The following is an 18444-nucleotide window of genomic DNA, read 5'->3' as shown; positions in this document are numbered from 1 at the left end:
CAATCGTTGTTTATCCACCCTGTCATATGCTTTCTCCAAATCCATGAAGGCCACATACAACTTCTTTCTCTTCTCTAGAAACTTTTCTACTAAATATCTAAGAATGAATATCTGATCCACACAACCTCGTCCCTTCCTAAAACCTCCCTGTTCTTCTCCAACTAGTTCCTCTGATATTTCCCTACCTCTGTCAATAAGTATCCTACCATTTACTTTTCCTGTTGCTCTTAGAAGACAGATGCCCCTATGATCACCTCACACTTCTTTTTCCCATTTTCCTTTGTACAGGGGAATAATTATACCTGACTGACTTCCAGTCCTCCGGTTTTCTACCTTCCTCCCAGGCCAAACTGCATATCTGCCACATCCATTCTACTACTATCTCTTCCCCATGCTACAGTATTTCACCACACACTTTATCAATTCCTGGGGCTTTCCTTATTTTGACTCTTCATTGCTTCCACAACTTCCATCCTACTGATTTCTTCCTCTCTTTTCACATCCCTCCTTCTCCCAGCCATTCCCCAGCCACTTATACTTGCATTACTTTCATTCCCTATGTTCATCAATTCCTTCAAGTGTTCTCCCCATCTGCTCACTTTTTCTTCCTTCTCCACTAGTAATCTAATATTTTTATCTTTTGCTCCGATTTACTTCTTTGACACCATTAACTCTTTACCTCTTCCCGGAACATTTTCTTACATTCCTTCCACTTTACACTCAAATTCCCTCCAAATTCTTCATCCACTCTCCTCTTACTCATCTTTTCATATCTCTCTTCCTCTCTACATATAACTTTCTCTTCAGTCTCTCAACTTCTTCCACACCCGTTTCTCATCCACTCACTATATGCTTCTTCTTTTGTGCCACAGCCTGTCTCACCTCTTCATTCCACCATGCTGTTCCTTGTGCCCCCTATTGTCTTCTCTTCATTCCACACACCACCTCATATGCTGCACAGATTTCCTCTATGAATATCTTGCACACACCTTCCACATAAGCTACCATTTTTATCTTTCACTCCCTTACTAATTTCATTGCCACCCTGTCTGACTCTTTTTACCTCTTTCCAGAACATTTTCTTACATTCCCTCCACTTGACACTCAAATTCCTCATTCACTCTCTCTTACTAATATTTTCACCTCTCACTTCCTTTCTACATATAACTCTTCCGTTTCTCAACTTCTTCCACATCCCTATTTCTCATCTATTCATTATATGCTTTTTGCTTTTGTGCTACAGCCTGTCTCACCTCTTCATTCCACTGTGCTGTTCCTTGCACCCCCTTTCGTCTTCTCTTCACCCCACACACCACCTCACATGCTGCACATATTTCTTCTGTGAATATCTTGCACACACCTTCCATTTCCCAATCTGCTCAAATTCATATTTACTCAATCGTTCCTCCACTTCTCTCTTATATTCTGCCTTTTTCTCATCCTGTTGTAACCTTTTCACTCTCCTTGCATATACTCCGTCCTCCTGTCCTTCCCTTCTCCTATTTCTCCATTTTACTTGGACCTTGATTCTGACCACCACCAGAAAGTCCACTCCCTCAACCTCTATATGCTTTTGCATCCATTACACATCTTCGCATCCTTTCATCCACACACACAATCAGTCATTGCTTTCCTTTCATTCATTTCACCATTCACCCTTTTCATCACCTGCCATGTATACCTGTGGATCATTTTGTGCCTGAAGAGGGTATTGGCTATCACCAACCCCCTCCTGGCACAAATGTCCACGACAGCACTGCCATTCTCATCTATCTGAGCAGGCACACCCCACTTACCAACTACTCCATCCACCTTCACATTCCCTACTTTACCATTCATATCACCAATCAAAAACACTCTTTCATTCCTTTCAAACTTTTCCATGCACACTTCCACATTTGTCCAGAACTTTTCTCTCACTCTGTTTGCACAATCTTGCATTGGCACATACACGCACACAATCGCCCACATTTGTAGTCCAACTTTCAGTCTTACCCACACAATCCTGGAGTCAACTGATCCATACTCTTATATTCTCCTTCCATCTGTTGCTCACAATACACACGCCTTCTTTTGCCCTCTCATCATACCTACTCCTGCACATATACCCCATCCATACTCCCATTCTCTCACACTCTCACCTCCCCATTTAGTTTCAGTTAATCCACATACATCCACTTTCACACCCTCAAGCACCTGAACAATCTATCTCTCTTTCACCTCATCATTTGCACCCCTTACATTCCATGTCGCCATCCGTATCATGTCCTTTGATCAGTCCTTAGTCGTCATCTTTTGGTCAGTTCTGGTCCGAGGCTTCTTGTTCGTATTTTTAGTTAGCTGTTTTCTGGGGAGGGGCACTAACCCTCCACCAACCCACTTGCTGTCATGTAGGGAACACATGTCAGTTGGTTATAAGGTTACCACCCAGTGTTATAAATGATTTCCTGGTTTACAGGAAATCATTTGGCTTGCCACTCGATGTAAAGCTACCCTAAAAACAGGGTACCACTACACTAAGTGAAAAAGTGAGCAGATGGAGAGAACATGTTAATGAATTCTTGAACATAGAAAATGAAAGTAATGTAAGTGTAAGTGGCTGGGAGAAGGAGGGAGGTGAGAAGACAGGAAGAAATCAGTAGGATAGAAGTTGTAGAAGCGATGAAGAAAGTTAAATCGGGGAAAGCCCCAGGAATTGATGGAGTGTATGGTGAAATGCTGAAGCATGTGGGAGAGATAGTAGCAGAATGGATGTGGAAGATGTGCAGATTGGCCTGGGAGGAAGGTAGAGTCAGGTATAATTATTCCCTTGTACAAAGGAAAAGGGGAAAAAGAAGTGTGTGGTAATCATAGGGGCATTTGTCTTCTTAGTATAATAGGAAAAGTGTATGGTAGGATACTTATTGACAGAGTCAGAGAAATAACACAGAAATTAGTTGGAGAAGAACAGGGAGGCTTTAGGAAGGGAAGAGGTTGTGTAGATCAGATATTCATTCTTAGATCTTTAGTGGAAAAGTTCCTAGAGAAGGGAAAGAAGTTGTATGCAGCTTTCATGGATTTGGAGAAAGCATATGACAGGGTGGATCGACAAGGATTGTGGAAAGTGTTAAAAATATATGGAGTAGATGGGAAGTTGTTGAATGCTGTGAAGAGTATGTACGATGGTGCGAAGGCTGCAGTGCGTGTGGATGGTGAACTAAGTGAATTTTTCTCTTTGAAAGTTGGGTTGAAACAGGGATGTGTCATGTCTCCATGGTTGTTCAATCTGTACATGGATGGGGTAATAAAAGAGGTACAAGGTAGGGTAGTGGATGTTGGAGTGGCCCTGGTGAGAGAGGATAGTGTTTGGAAACGACCTGTACTGTTGTTTGCAGATTATACTGTGTTGTTGAGTGAAGACGAAGGGGAGCTGCAAGGCTTGGTGGATGAGTTTGGGAAAGTGTGTAAGGAACGGAATCTAAAGGTGAATGTAGGTAAGAGTAAAGTGATGGTCTTTGAGAGAGATGAAGTCAGTGAATGTACAGCGAGATTGGATGGTGAGGAATTGGAAAATGTGAGTACATTTAAGTGCTTGGGTAGTGTGATGAGTAAGGATGAAGGTTTGGAGGGTGAAGTGCTTGAAAGGGTACAGCAGGGAAGAAAGGTTGCTGGTTCTTTGAAAGCTGTGATAAGAAACAGGGAAGTGAGCATGGAAGTGAAAAAGTTACTACATGACAGTATTGTGATACCAACTCTAACGTATGGAAGTGAAGCTTGGACGTTGTTGGAAGGACACAAGTCAAGAGTGAGAGCAGTGGAAATGAGTTATTTAAGAGGAGCCTGTGGAGTCACATGGAGAGACAGGCTGACGAATGAGGATATAAAGCAGCATTGTGGTGTGGATGTGGATGTGATAGGAAGCGTTATGAGGAACACAATGAGGTGGTTTGGCCATGTGGAGAAGATGGAGGGTGAAAGACTGACGAAGAGAGTGTATGTGAGTGAGGTGGAGGGGGGAAGAGGGATGGGGAGGCCGAGGATGAGATAGAGGGATGGGGTGGAGAGGTATATGAGAGGGGAGTGTGAGTTGGGAGCAGGGGAGTGAAATGGCGGGGGACAGGGCAACTTGGAGGCGATTTGTTTGTGACCACCCCAAAAGGGATTGAGGTGTCTGGCAATAGATAGATAGATAGATAGACTATATTTGAATTAATGGGATTCTAAAACAGTAACAGCAATGTTTAGCACTGTAAGTCAGCTACATAATTTCTCTATGGGAATGTAAGACCCAAGAATAGATTTAAAGACAGGGGACCAGCATGTATCCTTGGTAACATATTATAGTACTGTAAATGTTAGAAAAACTTTGTGACTTCTAAGAGGCTTTGACTCATTATGCATAGAGACAGGACCTTATCTGCAAATTGAGTCTTTTACCACCAGGTGTCAGTATTTATTGCCTGTGTGCGTTTTTAATAATAATAATAAAATCATGTAAAGCTACTATGGTAACTTAGACTTGTCTCTACATCTCACACAGTACAGTATAATAAGGGGCAGGCTGTTACTGATGTGCATGCATGCATATGGGTGCCAGGATAAAGACTATTGAATGTTTTGCCAGGTTTTTGTAACATATACAGTGCTGTAGGGATGATTGCTTCCAAATATCAGTGTTCTGGTTGTAAGTTGAGAAAATAAATAAAAATAAAATAAAGTGGTGAGATTATTATGGGGCAAAGGCATTTTGAGGTGGATGTTTGTGACTTTTTTTTTTTTTTTTTTTTTTTTTTTTTAAATAAATCTGAGGAGAGAAATTAGTTACCACTTATGATGTGGGATTTAACTGTTGTAGTAACGATTCTATAGTAAACAATGATTCCTTGACATTGGTTGGAAAAGGAGTTCTGGTTTAAAGTTTCCAGTGCTTATTCTGTATACAGTGATCCCTTTGTAAAGGGGTCTGTAATAATCCACATTGCTTAGAGGCAAAGCAGCGATTCTCTGTTTGGCTCAGCGTTAATATGCAAGTGTTAGAAGTGCGAGGGCCTGAGATGGAATCTTGGCCGGAACAGTGTGATTAACTTGTTAAGTTTCAGTTCGGTTATTACATTGGTTGGCAGCAATATGGGATGTGAGGTGAGGCTTGGAGGGCAATGATGTTAGTTAGCTGACTGTGTCAAATCTCGGCCAGGACAATGTGATTAATTTAAGTTTCAGTTTGCTTGTTACGCCTTGGTTATTGAGCACTTCTTCACAGCAGTTTGGTTATCATAGCAAGATAAAAATCTGCACTCCCACTGTTATCACTTTTTTTTTTGACCGGGGGGGGGACAAAAATTCTCTATCATGCACCTGAGCTGCTTTCTGCTGAATTTGATGATGCAAAATCTGTGGTTTCTGATGGCACTTGGGGATTCAAAGATGAGTCTTTACTCGAGAAGTTAATTCCAGGTGGTGGAGACAACCCACTCTTCATTCCCTAGCCCTGAAGCCCTTACTTCAAGCCCGTCTCAGGTCTCCTTATGGTATGTATTTCTTCCTCAATTATGCCTTTTTCATAATTTTTGTTAACCATGCCTGTGAGTGTTTGTGAAACTTACCCAAACTGTATGTGTGTTTAGTAGGTCTAAATTGTTGTTAATGGAAAAATATGGGTTTACAAGTGGGTGCCTGGTACCCATTCATTCATCATCTTGTCCAGTGTTGCCCCATGAGGAGCATAGGAGCCCAGGCCTAGCATGTTGGTCCTGACATTTAAGATGAGAGTGACCAGCCTCATTCATCTCTGAGTAGCATTACGTGAACAATAAACCCCAACCACCCCTTGGATATAAACCTGTACCGGCTCAATCCGACTGGAGTGCCATAATTGCCCACTAAGCCACCAGGTGCCTTAATTTGGTCATATGGTTACCACTCAGTGTAGTAAATGGTTTCCTGGTGTACAGGATACCATCTGGCTTGTAACTCAGTGTAGAGTCACCCATAGACAGAAGGAAGGGGAAAGAATGAGGGAAAGAAAGACAGAAAAGAAAGGATGGAAAGGACCAAGAGAGGAAAGGACGGGCACCCAAGAGCAGTGTTACATCAAGTGAGTGGATGGTGAGGGATCCCACCAATTAGGATAAATCCCATAGGTTCTGTGCTTTTATTATCATGCAACTTTATCACACACTAGGCACAGTACGTGTTATGTGCGATAACCAAGAGATCACTGTACAGCATGTACACTACCATCATCCACTAAGTTGTGTTCTTGGTACCAATCCAATCCATACTTTCAGTGTCAGACAATTACTGTAATCTGAAACATAACAGAGAGAGAGAGAGAGAGCTGCAACAGTGCAAGTAGGGTTTTGGATTCATAAAGGCCAAGGGAAAAGAAGGTTAGGTGTTCTGAGGTATAGATTTGGATCAAGATCAATTACATGTGGATGACATACCATAACTGAAGGATGTACAGGTGAATACTGTATTATGAAAAGCTTAATGACTATTATAAATTTGATATACAGTAAGCCCCCTCGTTTGGCGAATTTCAACTTGGCGAAACTCACTTTTGGCGGTAGGGTGGCCACGGACCACCGAATGCGTGCTTGGCGATTTGAATTCAAACTTGGCGGTCCCCTGGCGGCCGCACATTGAACAATATCAAGAAAAATTGAAAATGTCAAAGCAGGCAAAAATAACAAAGTTTTTCTTAGAGAATCTGGACAGACAACGCAATATCCAAGACGTCATTGCCACCATTCCTGTAGACGATGATAACTGTGAAATCATTGATAACCCCCCCCCCACTCGATGTGCCACAAGAACAGCCCCAAAAGCAGCCACAAGAACAGCCGCAACCTCCCCAGCCATCCCAACCTCCCCAGCCACCCCAACCTCCCCAGCCAAGCTTCGCTGCCCTCTTTAAGCTGGATGCTGACTTTTCTGGCTTCGATGAAGTGGATGATCAAGCGAGACAAATGGTTGCTAAGGGGGTTATGGGGGAGGAGGGGGAGAGTGATGAGGAAAGTGGTGGTAGCAACTAAACTGCCCCCACTGCCACTCCGACATCCCCAGCCAAGCAAGCCTATCTTCACTCTATTTACGGTTAGTTACAACCTTTATATCCTGTCTTATTAGCTTTATTTATTGTTTATTGGTCTGTTTTCTACATGTGTATTAATATGTGAAGGCAAAAGATTTTATTTCAGCTCGAAAGATGGTGTTTTAGGGGTCAAAAGGGGGACTTTGGCAATGACCAAACACTGATTGAGGCACTTTATAGGCAATTTATACGGTAAAAAGAACTCGCGTTTGGCGAAATTCGAATTTGGCGGTAGTTTCGCCAGACTAATTGGATCGCCAAACGCGGGGGCTTACTGTACATGACACAGTACCTCCATCTGAAAGCAGAAACTGTTCATTATGGTACTATATAGTAAATAACTTCGTACAGGTTAAGATTTCTATCTATCTATCTATTGCCAGACACCACAATCCTGCAAAGGGTGCCATTTGACACTGAGTTAGTTGTTTTACAGGGAGGAGCACCAACCCTCCACCAACCCATTTGTTGACACGTAAATACTAAATTTCTTTTCATAATAAAATGATAATTTTTCTACTGCGCTGACATGTTGGGTTTAGCTGTACTGTGCAAAGTTTCAAAAGTTCATGGATAAGCGCACACGCACACACACACACACACACACACACACACACACACACACACAGAAAAGTTATAAAATGCATAACAAATGCACAGTTTAACCCCTTAACCGCGGGGCGTCACTTTCGTGACACTCAGGCGCAATGGATCATACCGTGGGGCGTCACTTTTGTGATTCTGTGTTATTTTGAATTATCCCGGGCTTTCAAGTGGTGGCTTGTATCATCTATCAGTACTGCCAATGTCCAACACTAGTCACCTCTCCAAATCTCATCTGTACTCCCATCCATTGTTGACATTTTAGCGATTTTCCCCCGTTCCTGACTCCCCTCCCTACCTCCCCTCCATTACCCTGTCCTCTCACCTCCCCGGCTGCACTGCGCTAAGCAAATCTCCCCTGGATTTTTCCACAGATTTCATCCATTGAAACAAGCCCTATGCCCTATACTTATACAAAATAATATATACCAAAAAACAAATAAGGTAAGTGATAGTGGTATACACCAGGAATTGGCTAATTATCACCTGACAACACCTCACATGCATTCATTCACTACATTACCACGGTAATTTCCCCTTTGAATTATGCCTTGTAATCTATTTCTGTAATAAAAATATATATCAGAAAGGAAGGGAGAAGCCTAAGTGACATTTACATTCACCTGGAACTACCTATTTCTTAATGTATTGCCGAGATTTTCTACCAATAATTTATTAGCATGTAAGTTAGCAGCTGTCAGCCCCATTGTCACTGTCAACCCTTGCGTTCTCAGATAAGCCGCGGCATTTAGTTCCTTATCCTCCGCTGTGGTCAAAGCATGTGGCACTCGCGCCCCGCCATTTCTGCCGCTTCTCCGCCCATTGCAAAGGGCCCTGTGACCTCTACACCTAGAAAAACTCGTGAGGGAAGCAGGAAAGGACTAAGTGACTCTGCAGTGGAACGTGAACTAGCGGAATTATCAATGGCGATGATGGATAGTGATTTTGACCCTTCGGGGGATTCGTGTGATGAGCCGGGTGAGGAAATCGTGCCAGAAACTACTAGTACGAGTGCTTCAGTGTCCCAAGTTATCCCTAGCTCCAAGGGAAAGGAGCCGTTAGTGCAGCAAGGGAAGGAATTTGGGAAGGGAGTGAAAATGTGGCGGGTTAGCCCCTAAACAATGGCCCCGCGTGACCCAGCCCGCCATGAGTCCCGAGTTGATTTACCTCCCCGTTCCCCAAGCCCCACTTCACTCATTTCTTCCTCTTCTTCTGCTGAATTATCTCCGGAGTCTTCGTCGTCAGAGTCACCACCAGCATCAACAGTGAAGGCAGGCCGTAGAGGAAGGGGTAAATCCCTGACCCGTAAAAGTAGAGTTGCTAGTAGAGTAAGGGCTGCTAGTGCTGTACAGCAACCCAGGGTCAGTGCGAGTGACCTTGAACGTGATAAATCTGCCTCACAGCCACCCTCCACCCTCACCCACCCTAAACCGCCACGACAGGGAATCCTGGATGCCTTCGCGTGGACGGAAGGGTCCGATTTTGTCCCAGAACATCTCGATTTTGACGAGAGTTTCTCAGGAGTACAGCCTGCCTTCACTCTTGACGAGGATGCTGAGTGTGTGGACTTCCTTTTGGCCTTCCTCGATGACGAAGTCATGCAGCACATATGTGATGAGACCAACAGGTATGAATCACAACGTGCTGCAAGTGGTACAGGTGCAGCCAAGATGCAACAGTGGTCCATGCTGGGAGTGCAGGAGCTGTATGTGTTCTTCGCCCTCATGCTTCTCATGCCACACTCAAAGAAGCATGAGTTGGAAGAATACTGGTCCATGGACCCCTTACTACCCTCACCCACCTTCAATAAGTACATGGCCAGAGATCGCTTCCGGAACATCATGGGAAACGTGCACTTTGCTGACGACGATATACCTTCCCAAACTGACCCACTCTGGAAGATCCGGGAGATTCTGAACAGAATGAAGGCTAAGTTTATGACATTCTTCCACCCCTTTCAGAAGGCTGTCATTGACGAATCCTTGGTTTTGTTCAGAGGACGTCTTAGGTTTGTGCAGTACATTCCAAGCAAACGCCATCGCTTTGGAATCAAGTTCTTTGTACTGTGCGTCTGTAAGATGGGGTACATCCTTGACTTCGTCATTTATCCAGACAGCACTGTCGATCTTGATAAAACACACCCCCTTGGCTTCTCAGGCTGTGTAGTGAAAGTGCTCCTTGAAAGGTATTTTGGTGGGAATCATGTGCTGTATACAGACAACTATTATACAGCATCGAAACTTGCCAAATACCTTTCAGAGCACGGCATCAGCTCCTGCGACACTGTGAAGAGTAATCGTGCCCACTTTCCTAAATTCCTAGAGGCAGGAACCTCGCAGTGAGGAGATATGCACCTACGCAAGTCTGAGAAGATGCTGGCAATACGGTGGCATGACAAGAGGGTCGTGCACATGCTCACCACCGTACATAAGGGGGAAATGACAGACAGTGGGAAGGTCGACTGTAGGACAGGCGAACCTGTGAGGAAACCTGATGCTGTGTTAGACTACAATATCAACATGCGGCTGGTGGACAAGTCCGACATGATGATTGGAGAGATCGACTGCCTCAGGAAGAATACTAGGTGGTACAGGAAAGTTTTTCTGCATCTCATAGACATGACGATGCTGAATGCCTTCATCCTGTACAAGATGAAGGTCAAGCCACCCAAGTCCTTCTCCCCGAGGTTGTTCGCCAGGACTTGTGTTCAGCAGCTGCTTGAAAGATATGGTAGGGTGACAGCAGCAACTCCAAGGCACCATCCACTAACACTTCCCGACAGACTTGAGCAGAGGGCGTACATGGATCGGCACAGACTGGTGCAAATGCCTGCCACAGGCAAGAGGAAGGTTGCGATCCGCAGGTGCCAGGTGTGTGCACATACCACCCGACGCACACCTGAGCACAAACGCACCTCTTGGCAGTGCGCTTAGTGCCAGGTTCCCCTCTGTGTTACCTGCTTCTTTGATTACCACAGCCAGAAGCAGTTCTAAAAGTGCAAGTGGGAAAGGGAAGTAATGTGAAAATAATGTGTAAATAATGTGTAAATAGCAAGTGAAAGCAATGGATGTACAGTACATATGATTGGACAGTGTAATATAGTTTTATGTTACTGAAAGTGACAGTGAATAACATAGTGCCAGTAAAATAGAAGTGTAAATATTGAAAATACAATAGAAAATGTTAATAGAAATGTAAGTAATTAGTAATATAAGAATATGAGTACAAATACTTGATGTTATAACAGTGAAAGTGAATCCGTGGCTCTGTACGTATTTTATTGAATGAAAAATTGAATGACTTCAGTGACAATAAACTAATACTACTGAAGGAAACTTATGGATAAAGACTCCAGATATATATAAGTGTTATATAGTAAGAGAAATATAAAGTGTGAGGGGTTTTATGAATAAATGACAGAATACCAACAGCGAACTAGCGCAAGTGGGAAGGTCATACGCGCTCATAATTTTCATTGCTTTCACAGTGTTTTTTTTTGGAGAATGGATCCCAAACTACTTGATAATCATAGAGTAGTGTTTATAGTGTTAATATCTGGCTGTGGTAATCATATTACGGGTTGTCGGGAAGTGTAAAGTGGAGACTTCGTTACCCAACTTCAGAGGTCTCCACAAGTCCTACGGTAATCGACGAAGGCTCAACAAACATCCCAGGAGAAAGCTGAAGGTATGTGCCATATGCATATGTAATTTTAATATTCTAGGACTAATAACTGATTTTTGGCAAATATTTTTTGAGAGTCTGTCGCAGCCCGAATAACCCCGCGGGACACACAAAACATTGGGAAACATGCCCGTGGTGTAAGGGTTAAAAAGCTAATTTGGTAAAAAGATTAGTTTAATGCCACAAACTTATCACCATATACAATTATATTTATTAAGCTGTAAGTACCTGGCTGAAAGTTAACTCTAACTCGAACCCAGTATATATCCTTAAGCAACTGAAGATGTCTTCTCAGATTTTACTAATCTTGATATGATTTACCTATGGAAAGTAATATGAGCTCTGTTATGCTGGTGTTTTTAAGGCGACTTCTCGTCCTAAAAACACTAGCGACTGAAGCGGGGTCCTCTTTCCAGACCGGAAGTAAAGCACCCACAAAGGAACAGGACATAAAAACCAGGCAATACACCTTAACACATCTATTGCCTTAATTCTAACCGTTACAATAAAACACAGAGTGATATTTGAGATACAGGGGACAGGGACACAGAGGTAACCTTCAGCACCACAAGATAGTCACACTTAGTACACAATACAATGCACATACAGGGATGTCGAATTATATATGTTATTGTCTATATGTCACTTTTAGGCAGGATATACACTGAACTGACCACAAAGGGAATAAACAAGATTGGAAGTCCGTAGGAGAAATCTGTTCTATTGCCAGACGCCTCAATCCCGTTTGGGGTGGCCACAAACAAATCACCTCCAAGTCGCCCTGTCCCCCGCCATTTCACTGCCCTGCTCCCAACTCACACCCCCCTCTCTCATATACCTCTCCACCCCATCCCTCCATCTCATCCTCGGCCTCCCCCTCCCTCTTCCCCCCTCCACCTCACTCACATACACTCTCTTCGTCAGTCTTTCACCCTCCATCCTCTCCACATGGCCAGACCACCTCAGTGTGTTCCTCATAACGCTTCCTATCACATCCACATCCACACCAAAATGCTCCTTTATATCCTCATTCGTCAGCCTGTCTCTCCACGTGACTCCACAGGCTCCTCTTAAATAACTCATTTCCACTGCTCTCACTCTTGACTTGTGTCCTTCCAACAATGTCCAAGCTACTATAAATAAGACAGGGTGCGGATCGCGACATTTGACACAGTCTCTTAGTCGTGGCGACACTTACACACAGGCTTTTAATCTACCCGCGCACCTTAGTCTCTTCGTTCACAGAAAGTTATTTTATTGGGGGGACTCATATAATTACTCTAAGGTTCATTCCCTGTCCTACCGGGCACTGAGTTCTTTAGGACTAATGGTAACTGTTGCTGGTTTCGCACTGGTCTTCACTTGGTCACTGTTCACTGTTATTTCCCCTGGTTTGTTCTTGGCACAAGGGGCGTCACTATTTACCTGTATCTCCTGGGTAATGTTCGCTCCGTGACAGGGGCGTGAGGGTAGAACCCTAGGGGGACCCGGCCTGCAGAGGGCAAGGGATTACTCACAGGGGAGTCACTGCCCGGGTCACACTCGTCAGTGGGGTGCAGGGAGGCCCTTCTGTCTGGGGGCCTCGACCTGAGAGGTGGCCCTCAAGTGGGAGCCTCGTCGGTGGGGTGCAGGGAGGCCCTCCTGTCTGAGGGCCTTGACCTGAGAGGTGGCCCTCGAGACTGGGGCCAAACAGCTGGAGCAGTCGGGCCTGTCGTCTCTGGCTCTGTGGGGTGAGGGAGCCTGGATCGCCTTCGTCAGGAACCGGTGGGTCTGGCCTGGGGGTCCTGGGACTGCGGGTGCCTATGGGGAGAGGCGCCGACAGTGCTGGGCTGCAGCAGCTTCTCCGTCGGGACTCGGGCAGGAACAAGGATCTCCCAGGAGTGGGAGGTAGGTCCGACATCGGGCCTTGCCACCACTCTAGTGACACCTCCAGGGCTATATTCCCGGGTGGTGACGAAGGGCTCCCACAGGGGGAAGAGGCTGGAGAAGGACTCACGTAGCCCGTGTCCTCTCCGGTACGTCCTGAGGCCAGAGCCTTGGTTCGCCTTACCCTGGTACTTACGTTGGCTGTGGCCGTGAGCCTACCCGTCGTACGAGGAGCAACTGAAGGGCGTACAGGGCCGCTCCTTCCCCACCACATATAGGGACCGTCGGCGCGGTGTTGCTCCCGTAGTATGGGAAAAGCCGAAGTAGGGGGCACAGAGACCACACTCTCTCCAGTACACACTGAGGCTATCTTCAGGGGCTTCTCTACCCTGGTACGTGCCACAGCTGGAGCCGGATGCCTACCAGTCTTACAAGGAGCAACTGAAGGGCGTACAGGGCCGTTCCTTCCCCGCCACGTATTGGGACCGTTGGCGCGGTGTTGCTCCCATAGTAGGGAAAAGCTACACGTACGATAGCAGGGGCTCTTTACCCTGGTACGTACTTTGGCCGTAGCCGGGAGCTGATCTTCCCGACGAGAAGCAACTGAAAGGCATACGGGGCCGCTCCTTCCCCGCCACGTATAGGGACCGTCGGCGCGGTGTTGCTCCTGTAGGAGAGAACAGCAGGAAAGGGATGCACTGGGGCAACTCTCTCTCCGGGGTATACTAAGGCCGGAGCCTTGGGTCGCCTTACCCTGGTACACTTTATTAGGCCGTAGCCTTGGGCCTTCTGCCCTTGGGCCTCCTGCCCTAGAGGGTGTAACAATAGCCGTCAATACGGTGTTACCTGGGACTGAATCTAGTTCAGTCCCACCCCTATTCTGACGATGGTTGTCCCGTCCGCAAGGTAGTTGCCTTTCCCTGGTCACCTGGTGTTGGGGCAGTTGCGGGGAACGGGCTCAGGACAGTAGTGTCCTGGTGACCCTCTTGACCGGGGTCACTAACCCCACCGTTGTATCCTCCTGGGGTTGTGGTGTGGTAGCGGCCCGGTGGTGGGGTGGGGGGTGGTGAGGTGGGAGGTCCGGCGGCGGGCATTTTAAGCTCAGTGGCTCAGCCGTCGATGATGCCATGTAACCTACTTCGGTACATTCATCAGGTGAATGCATGGTGCGATGCGCATGGACTTAACATGCAACTAGCAAACGGCATAAATATGACGGTGAGAGCAAATATGATTCATCATTTTTTCATTCATTGCCAGACGCCATGTATCCCAAACGGGGTGGCCAAGGGCTTAGAGTTAATTGTTTTACAGGGAGGGGCACTAATCCTCCACCAACCCCACTTGACACGTAGGGAGTTATGCCAACAGCATCTGGTGTTCCCAGGCGGTCACCCATTCAAGTACTAACCAGACCCAACGTTGCTTAAATATTTTTACAAAATGTATAGCACATTCCTATACATTTTTGAGCTAATGTGTACAGTGCTGCAGTAATCCTCCCCCTATGTAAAAATAAATATATAAATAAATGCACACCATTTTACTGGAGTGAAATATTTTGGTGGTAGGTTGTGGCGACCATCATCCACTCACTTGATGTAGTGCTGCTACTTCTTCTTTATCCTTTATCATTCTTTTTCTGTGCCTGCCCTCCTCTCTTCCTATATCTCCCATCTTTCCTGTCACTTCTTATTGCTCTTCTTTCCTTTACAGGTGGCTTTACATTGAGTGACAAGCCAAATGGTTTCCTGTAAGCCAAGAAACCAGTTACAACGCTGGGTGATAACCATAATCCCATACGTGCTCTCTACGTGTCAACAACATTTCCTTCCCTTGTAGAGGCATGGGAAGGAAATCTTTAGCCTAATTGGTATTCTTACAAAAATCGTTCCCTTCCTGGGCCGCGCGAAGGGAAAGATTTTTCCTCTGGGCAGCAGAAATTATTGGAACTTGAAGGAATTCCTTGACCCTTCTCTTCAAAAATTCCTTCATAAATTTTGTGCTTTCTGTTGTGGTTCATTGTCTTATATAGATTTAGAATGTTGACAGAAGTTACTGTATAATTTTATTGATACAGTTTACAACGCTATACTAATGTTTAAGCGCTATTTGTGTCTCTTTAAAAGTGTTACCCATGTCGGCTGAGACAATAAGCCAGACATAAACAGAGCAGACGACGTACTACCTCCGATATTCATCCAGTCTTTTATGATCTGACACTGACAAATCTTATACATTATGGCCAGGGTCAAACGAGGATTCATTTCAGTAATCATTTTCGTTGTTAATTTGCCTGAAAAAGGAAAATCTGCCGTCAAGGTCATACGTGTGGTTCGGCTCATGTCTTCCACCTGGAAAAAAACAAGTGAGCGCCGCCATGCGAGTACATGAGACGGACTTTAACAAGTGATTCTTACACTTACTAATAACATTAAGCGTAATAATATTCCTCGAATATAATTTATTATCAAAATATTGTCCTGAGGAGTGAACACTGCGGTGTTGGCCAGAATGGCATTTATGGCTGAATACAAACCAACAGTACAGATGTGGTGGCGACCTCCCAGAGTCCCACGTCTCAAATGTGTTGTGCTTTCATTATCCAGCACGAGATATGCGTGCTTTGATGTATTAGTTTATAAATTTAACGCTCCATCCTACCAAATATCAGCAGGATGGGTCATTTTAGTTTAACAGGGCTACCAACTTGAACATTTTTCCTTCCCTTCCAAGGAAATCTTTACGCATACTGAAGGGAAAGAAAAATCCTTCGAAGGGAAGGAAAAGTTTAGGGAAGGAATTATTTTTAAGAATATGGCCGGCTCCATAAAACCAATAACTCAAAGTCAAATGGCCACCCCTTACGGGATTATGGCGTCTGGCGATAGATAGATAGAAATATTTATTGCTGAAAAGGTACAAAAACTTCGACGCGAGTTGTTAAAGCAAATTACCTCGAAGCAAATTGATGTCATGCTGTCTCAACATAGCTATGAACTTATTTGCCCCCAGTAATGGGGGCGAGTGTTGAGATCTAATAAAGAGCGAATAGGTGAGGTGTCAGGTGTCGGAGGAGGGGAGAAGGGGTGGGGGTGGGGTGTGTAGCCTGCTATGTTTATGAAGGATTTTAACTAATTTTCAAGGTAAGCAAGTTTCCGCAGTAGGTTAATATAGTCGACTGGTATTAGAAATATATTTTTGCATTATTTTTACTTCAGTAATTACTCTAGTTTCGTTGTACAATGCATGTAAGGGTAATTGTTACAAAAAGGGAGATAATAAGATTTGCACAATATACGGTGGACTGTAAATATGCTACAGACTCCAATGTAATCACATATCTTAACACGTAATCATTATAAAGCAGGAAGAAGACCAGTTGTTGCTAGGGGGTAGTCAGGTCTTCATTAGAGCTTCACATACACATCTGCACAGTTGGTAAGTCACAAGCTACTGATAGTATATGGAGCCTTAGTGGTAAGTTGCAGAGGTATTGAATACTTAGGATGTGTGCTTTGTTTGGTATATTTATTTTGAGTTTATTGTTGTTAAGCAGTAGTTATGGTTGACCACTGCTTCTGGGCTAGGTAAATTTTTAAAGTAACCAATGCTTTTTTTTAATTAAAATTTGTGTTCCAATGCAAAATAGTGTGTTTTAATTAATTCTGATCATCATTTTTTGGCGAAAATCCCCCTTTTTGGAAATTTGAGTAAGAATTCCAAAAAGGGTCGTAATATAATGAAAATCGGTAATGTTGGTTACTTCTGAAGTAATACCCCTGTTTATATTTGTATTAATATCCTTTTTGTGTCCCATAGGAAAGATTATTTACCTGGTACTTTCACTTTTTGGTATGTTTTGCTAGTCTTGCAACATTCTTGGAAAACAGTTTTTGTTTTCACCTTGAAGAGGTTGGTTAGGTTTGGTTTGGATTGTTTCTCCATTACATTCATAATAATGTTACATTCAAGCTGAAGGATGTAAAAGTTAAGTCTGAAAAGTACCAGGTCTGGTTAAAATGTCTTGTTTTAGAGAATGTGTGAAAAAAGTTACCTAGAAATGATTTTTTTTTTTTTTTTCCAAGGAAGTAAAGGTCAGATGTGAACAGAATATCCAAAAGGAAAATGTTGTCAGGGAAAATTTTATCTTTAAAGTACTTTTAACCTTTGTGGCAAAAGCAAGGTTTTTCTGGTTTTTAAAATTCAGACCTGTAAATTTTTATGTTAGGGCACCCTTGGCTTTTGTGGTGAAACCAAGATTTGTTTCAATGTTTACTTTTTATTCTTTTCAGAAATGTTTTGTTTACCCTTAATCCCTCTGCCTCGATGATGTACCCTATACATCATGGCTAGGCAGTAGGAGTGTACGAGGATATGTATAAGCTGTCAGAAGCTAATGCTTTACCATGGGGACAACAGAGGGCTGTCTAAAGCTTCCTTGCTCCTTCTACTACTACTCAGGGGGGCAGGGGGAGCACAATGGCAGGGCATCGGACTCGGGACTGGGGGGTTGTGAGTTCGAGCCACGCCCGGTAGTTGCCATGCTGGGAGGGATAGCGCCCTTCTGCCACATAGCCGGGCTGCATGATCTAATGAGGTCTAGTTCGGGTGAACATTTCCTCTTTTTCCTTCTACTACTTAGATATAGTATTGGTGGGAAGCTAAGCACGTAGCAAATTGCTTAAGGGGTTGAGCTTGTGGTGAAGGAGTTAACCTCCAACAGCGCAGGTAATGGAGGACCCATTGGTAATAATGGATTTCATGCGGAATGTATAGCAAGTAAAGCATTTAGCTCAGTAGTACTGTGTAGTAGTTGTTTAACAAGATTCGTTAGGATGTAAACCTGGTGGACTGCATAATGAAGTTTCCCTTCTCCTGTTTGCCATTCTCCTTTCAGGAGATAGGGAAGGAATTGAGGGATATTTGTTTAAATTGGCAATGGGACAGCCAGTTACTGTATGTCAGTGCTGCCACTGGAAGGCATCGCTCTCCAGCACCAGCATTTAACTTGTATTATATATACAGTATTGCATGTACTATCACAATCACTAATTCGTTTACCCCTCTGGCAAGAGGGAAATGAGGGACAAGATTGTAGAAAGGCCAGGGGTTAAGATTTTGGTATCTCATCAGAGACACACACATATATACACACAAATGAACCACCATTATCCATTAGCCTACCCTTACACCAACCCTGTCTTCCACATCCC

At 44.3% G+C, this 18444-nt stretch overlaps 1 protein-coding gene across 2 annotated transcripts in view; it reads left to right on the top strand.

The window, feature by feature from the left end:
- The first annotated feature begins 16332 nt into the window (after positions 1-16332).
- Positions 16333-18444, top strand: part of LOC145417431 (uncharacterized) — a 29469-nt gene continuing 27357 nt past the window's right edge. The window contains exon 1 of one of the 2 annotated variants that reach the window (XM_080286113.1): positions 16333-16374. The gene's annotated coding sequence lies outside the window, so the exon portion shown is untranslated. The remainder of the gene's footprint in view (positions 16375-18444) is intronic. The other variant, XM_080286114.1, reaches the window with a different exon arrangement.

This window comes from Coenobita brevimanus, chromosome 110 (assembly GCF_032717465.1).
Source record: "Coenobita brevimanus isolate Jiangsu-jjx chromosome 110, ASM3271746v2, whole genome shotgun sequence".
Lineage (NCBI taxonomy): Eukaryota > Metazoa > Arthropoda > Malacostraca > Decapoda > Coenobitidae > Coenobita > Coenobita brevimanus.
Note: the sequence above shows the minus strand (reverse complement) of the source record. Positions and strands in the feature narration are given on the sequence as shown.